At 37.1% G+C, this 6,186-nt stretch overlaps 1 pseudogene; it reads right to left on the reverse strand.

The window, feature by feature from the left end:
• Nucleotides 1-3,637: 3,637 nt before the first annotated feature.
• LOC116098054 lies at nt 3,638-4,059 on the reverse strand (annotated as a pseudogene).
• Nucleotides 4,060-6,186: the final 2,127 nt, after the last annotated feature.

Consider the following 6,186-nt stretch of genomic DNA (forward strand, 5'->3'; position numbering starts at 1 on the left):
TTTATAGTGAAATGATGCCTATATTTTACTGCAGTGTGTTTCTTATATGCTTAGGTAGCTTGGGCCATGAGTCCCACCATGTGTTTGGTTGGTGGTTTAGTTCCTGGGAGCTCTGAGGGTACTAGTTAGTTCATTATTGTTGTTTGTCCTAAGGGGCTACAAACCCTTCAGCTCCTTGGGTCCTTTCTCTAGCTCCTTCATTGGGGACCTGTGCTCAGTTCAATGGCTGGCTCTGAGCCTCTACTTCTGTATTAGTCGGGTACTGTCAGAGCCTCTCCAGAGACAGCTAAATCAGGTTCCTGTCAGCCAACACTTGCTGATATCCACAATACTGTCTGGATTTGATGATTGAATATGGCAAAGATTCCCAGGTCACACCAGTCAGAATGGTAAAAAATGGATTAAAAAAACTCAAGTGATAACAGATGCTGGCAAGGTTGTAGAGAAAGAGGAAGACTCCTTCATTGCTGGTGGAATTGCAAGCTGGCACAACCACTCTGGAAATCATTTTGGCAGTTCCTCTGGAAATTGGGCATAGTACTACCAGAGGTCCCAGCTATACCACTCCTGGGCATATACCCAGAAGATGCTCCAACATGTAATAAGGACACGTGCTCCACTATGTTCATAGCAGCCTTATTTATTATAGCCAGAAACTGGAAACAATCAGATGTCCCTCAACAGAGGAATGGATACAGAAAATGTGGTACATCTACACAATGGAGTACTACTCAGCTATTAAAAACAATGAAGTTATGAAATTCTTGGGGAAATGGATGGACCTGGAGAATATCATCCTGAATGAGATAACCCGATCACAAAAGAACACACATGGTATGCATGATCTGATAAGTGGATATTAGCCTAGAAGATCGGAATACACAAAGTACAAGCCACAAATCACAAGAAACTCAAGAAGAGGGAAGACCAAAGTGTGGATACTCTTAAAAGGAGGAACAAAATACCCATGGAAGGATTTTCAGAGACAAACTACGGAGTTAATTATGTTCTTATAGTGGCCTTTAACCCTAGCATTGGCAGGCTTGATAGTCCCTAATGGAAAAAAGGCATATGTGGCTGCAGGTAGAGTTGGTAGTCCCAAATGTCAGCAAGCATTGATTTAAATGCCTGGTTGTACCTAGCTGCAGCAGGCTTCCAGGAATCCAAGCAGAACTAGTAGTCCCTGATGGCTTCAGGTTGCTGTTTCTCCCCGGTGGAAGCAGAACTCCAGGGATGCAGGCCAAGCTGGTGGTCCCTCATGGTTGTAGGCCTCTGGGCTGCAGCAGGCCTCCCGGAATGCAGGCTGAACTGTAGCTTTGGAAGTGGAGTACAGAGAAGGCAGGGTGGAACTTGCCTCTGCTGAGTTTGCTCAGAGGGACTGGCAGGGTAGGCGGTCTCACCTCATACTCCCTGATAGCTGCAGGCCTTTGGGATTGTGGAGAGAGGTGTGGATAGGAAGATGGAGTACAGAGGGGCAAGGGTGGACCTCATGGCTGCTAGACTGTCTGGGGGACCCAGCCCTAATATTGATTTTTATACCATTAAAATCTTTGATCCACGGAAAAATAATTTCCTCCCTTTTTATTTAGACCTCCCAATTATTTTGTCCATTGTTTTAATTGATCCTGTCTTCTGCCTCTTTACTTACATTTAAAGTCTAGTCAAATGCCAAAAAATATTTATAATTATAGATATCTTCACAATATTCCTCTGCCTTGATTATACCATAACTCTACATTTTGAGATTCTTAAATTAAGTTTTAAAAATGTGAAACATAATTTATAAACTTATTTGTTATATTTATCCTTTGATATATACTTTATGTTATAATTGTATATTATATTCTATAGGTTCATATCCAGAAAATTTTTTTAATTCTACTATTTCTTCTCTTTTCCTTTTCTTTTTTCTTTTGAAATAAGTTCTCTCTTTGTAGGCCTGGCTGTCCTGAAGTTTGCTATTAAGACCAGGCTGCCCTCAAGCTCGCAAGAGTCCTCCTACCTCTGTGTCCTGGGCACTGGGATTATTACATGCTTTTGTCACTGTGCCTGGAAATTCTACTATTTTTGATGATTTTTTTAAATTGCTTTTAGTTTTTTATACTGATACCATGATTGACTTAAAATAATGTTGATTTGTATAAAAGCTTACATGTTTTCAATTAGCATTATATTTATTGTTGTTATATTTATTAAACTCATAATCTGATCAGGAGAATCCCTTTACTTTTTTTTATTTTCAACATGTGATGTTGTCATTGAAACCATCTTTAATTAAGTATGGTCTTTAACTTAAGTCCCAGCCAAACTTGAAATCCTCAATAGATTCTCTAATTTCACAGAAGAAAGTAGTAATTGAGCTGAGCATACTCAAAAATGTACCATAGTCTATGCATATTAGAAACCACATACACACATACCTATAAAATTTTGCTTGCATGTATAACTTAGTTTCTTGTGGTTTTAGCTTAACATAGAGAATCATGCTTATTTGCATTCTAAATTTGCTTTTTGAATCAGTACCTTAAAACTGAAAGCCACTCATCTGCTTTGTTCATTATACTTTCTTCCTGTTGGTGATTATATAAAGCAATTTCTGACTGTTGTACTAGTGGCAGACTACATAATTATTTCCATATACACATACATATAATATACATATTAATTAATTATGTAATTAATTTAAGAGTATAATTAATTACATTCTTTAATCTTTCCAAAGCCCTTTTGTAAGGATTAAAGACTATAGTTCCAATGAGCTCTCCTGTGCCACGTGCTATGCATTAGGCAGCTACATACTCAGCATAAGCAACTAGATATTGAATCAGAACTCTGACTGATAATCCCAGCTCTGGATGTGAATTTGACAACATTGTCTAAAATTAGACATCTTCTTCAAGGGACTGAGGGTAGATAAAGAAAATGTTAAACATCTTTGTGTTCAATATTAGGAAGTTGGCACAACAAAGGTGAAAGTGACTCGTGAAAAACAATGAAAATCATAACAAATTAGATGATTGTGGTATTCTAAAAACAAGTTTCAAAATTCAATCCAAAATTAATTAATGTTAATGGGGACTCGAAGAGATGAAGAACATCATCAAAGCTTACACTTCTCATTGGGCAACGCCAGAGTATTTGTGACATTGTCAAGTATCAAATTAAAAGAATGTTTGAAATGTGCTTCTAACTACATAAAGGACAGGATTGGGGAGATAGCTCAGTAGACAAAAATGATTGCCCCTGAGCCTAATGACCTGGGCTCTATCAAGCTATTTTGTGTGTTTTCAATCAATATTATACTTACAATACTATTGTTTCCTCTCTTCCTTGCTTTCACTATTAGTCTTCAGGTAACACACTCAGGTTGCTTAATTAAAATTTTTTTATTTGTTTTTCCCATTGGTTATATGACTCCAGGAAAACATAGTTTTAGTATAAAATAGATTTAACTTCACCATAGCCTCTTCTGATTTCCACTATTTTTATTTAAAGGTAGCTTTCAAGTTAATCTCTCTTCTACAAAAGATTATCTATGCATGAACATTTTTATGAGATCTGAGATTGACTAGTCTCCACTAGCTTACTTTTTTTTTCAGAATATGAAAATGTATCACTGTGTTTCCATTGTCAAGTTTTATGATCTTGGTCTTTCCTTCTTGCCTTTGTATAGAGCCAAAAGAGACACATTGGCTACTTGAACCACCTTAAAGCAGACTCCAGGAATATCACCGACAGCATAACCTTTTTGACCAAATCCAGCAACCAGAACTTCATCATTTTCCTCAGTGCAGTTCAAGCAGCCATCCTTGGGCACGAATGCTGTGATCACCATTCTTAATGCACCCTGACACACTTCCTGATGGCAGAATTTGTCAGTTTGGCTTCAACCCCTACTTTTTCCAGCACAATTCCCTTTATATGAGATGCACCCCCAAATGGATTGGCCTTCAGGGCTGTGCCCAAGTAGGCCTTCTTGTACTGTTTATCATGTCACTTCTGGTCCCATTGTTGACTGAGGAGCCTTCAGGCAGTATGGAGACCATGAAACTTGTTCATCTTGCTGGTACCATGGGCCTGAGAGAAAGAGAGAGCTTACTTTTTAAATTATTAATACATTTCTTTATACTATAAATAGCACACTCCTTTAATCCTAGCACTTGGGAGGCAGAGACAGGTGGATTTCTGAGTTCGAGGTCAGCCTGGTCTAATAAGTGAGTTCCAGGACAGCCAGGGCTACACAGAGAAACCCTGTCTCAAAAAAATAAATAAATAAATAAATAAAAAATAAAATAAAAACATTATACATTAAAATACATCATTTTCCACTTCCTTTTCATTCCTTCAAACCTCCCAATTACACCCCTCCTCTCTCTTTGAGGGCCTCTTCTTATTTGATTATAGATACATAGAAAGATTGAAAGATAGATACATAGATAGATGTACAAATATATAAATACAGCTTGCTAAGTCTTTATAGTTGTTTATGTATATGTAATTTCAAGTCTGACCATTTTGTATTGAATACAACTTTGGAGTCTCATTGCTGAGTGAAGCTAATTCTACCTCTCTCAGAAGTCATTGATTGCCTTTAGTTCTTTGTCTAAGGTTTGAACACTAGGAGATTTTTCCACCAGTGTAGCAGTCATGCCCCATGAGAGAAGCTTCCTTAAAGCAAATGGAAATCTTCACAGAAAACCACAACTTGACACAAATCTAAGATTAAACAAATGTGATGGACCAAGACACAAGGACTAAATCTATAAAATAATGCCTACATTTAAGGTTCAGGGAACTTCATGAATGAGTTGATTGAAAGGTTTTAAGAGGCAGATAACTAGTAAATTTGCTGTGAGACTGGCTCCTATAAATGGCCTAGACCTGAACAATGTGCTACTTTTTAAAAGTGCAGCTTCAGAATTGCTGTGCTTAGACCAGTTTTTTCTCACTCCACTCTGCCCAGCTCTTCACACCTACCCTTTTGCCCAGATCCACATCTCCCCTCATCATTTTCCTTCAGATAAAAGCAGGTCTCTAAGAGACAATAACCACACAGGGAAAAACAAAATACAATAAGAGAAGGCAAAGGCCCTCCTAAAGAGGCTTCGCAAGGTGATCCAGGAGGAAAAGGGTCCCAAGAACAAGCAAAAGAGTCAGAGACACACCAACTCCTACAAAATAACCAAGATAACAGACATTAGGTATAAGCAGAAGGACATAGTTCAGACCCATATATACCCCATGTTTGCCATTTCAGTATGTGAGCCGATGTGAGCCCTACTTAGTTCAGGGGATTATGTTCTTCTGGTGCCCTCTATTCCTATAATCTTATAACTGATTAAAAGAAATATTAGGATTTGTTTTGTTCCTAGCAAATTCTTATCATTTTCCATCTATTGCTTTATACTAGAATTTCCTCAGAGGTGTGTTCTTCACACTTATCTTCCATTTTACCAATTTTCTTTTCAGTCATGTCTACTCTGTCACTGAAACTTTCATTACTTTTAGCTATCTGCTTTATTTTTGATCCTAAGAATTTCATTCTTAAATCTGTCCTTATTCATTTTATTATGTCTTAAGACTCAGATTTTTAAATCCTTTATATTTTATTGATTAACAGGGTCATACATATGCCTTATTTCATATCTTCATATGTGAGTTTACAAGTCTGATTTTCCATCTGCTATTTCTGCTGTGCTGTGCTTATGCAAAGTCTTCTTTACATGCTTAAGAATATTTACTACAAGAACATATTTTCCAGAAATTATTTTTGGGAATTCTTTGAGTCTCATGGGTATATCATATATAGAAGGTTTTTGCCTGAAATATACTCATGCCTTGGGGCTTTTTTAAATGCCACAAACTGTGGATGTTAAAGTTGTGAACTTATATGTCTATAAGTTTTTTTTATGTCTATAAGTTTTTAAGGATGGTATTTTTCTTTCCCACTCTACTAACTCCTTCCTACTTTGGCATCAATTTTTACAGTACTGCTTCCAGGAGTCATGTTCATTTATATTTCCCCTGAGGGCATGGTATTAGAGCTCCAGTATTATTGAAGACATTTAGAATGCACACACACACACACACACATACACCACACACACACACACACAAACTATAAATTTTCCCCTTGGAGAAATTATTTGGTATGATAACAGCTAAAAAGTCCATTTTATAAGACAC

Source organism: Mastomys coucha, unplaced genomic scaffold (assembly GCF_008632895.1).
Source record: "Mastomys coucha isolate ucsf_1 unplaced genomic scaffold, UCSF_Mcou_1 pScaffold20, whole genome shotgun sequence".
Classification (NCBI taxonomy): Eukaryota; Metazoa; Chordata; class Mammalia; order Rodentia; family Muridae; genus Mastomys; species Mastomys coucha.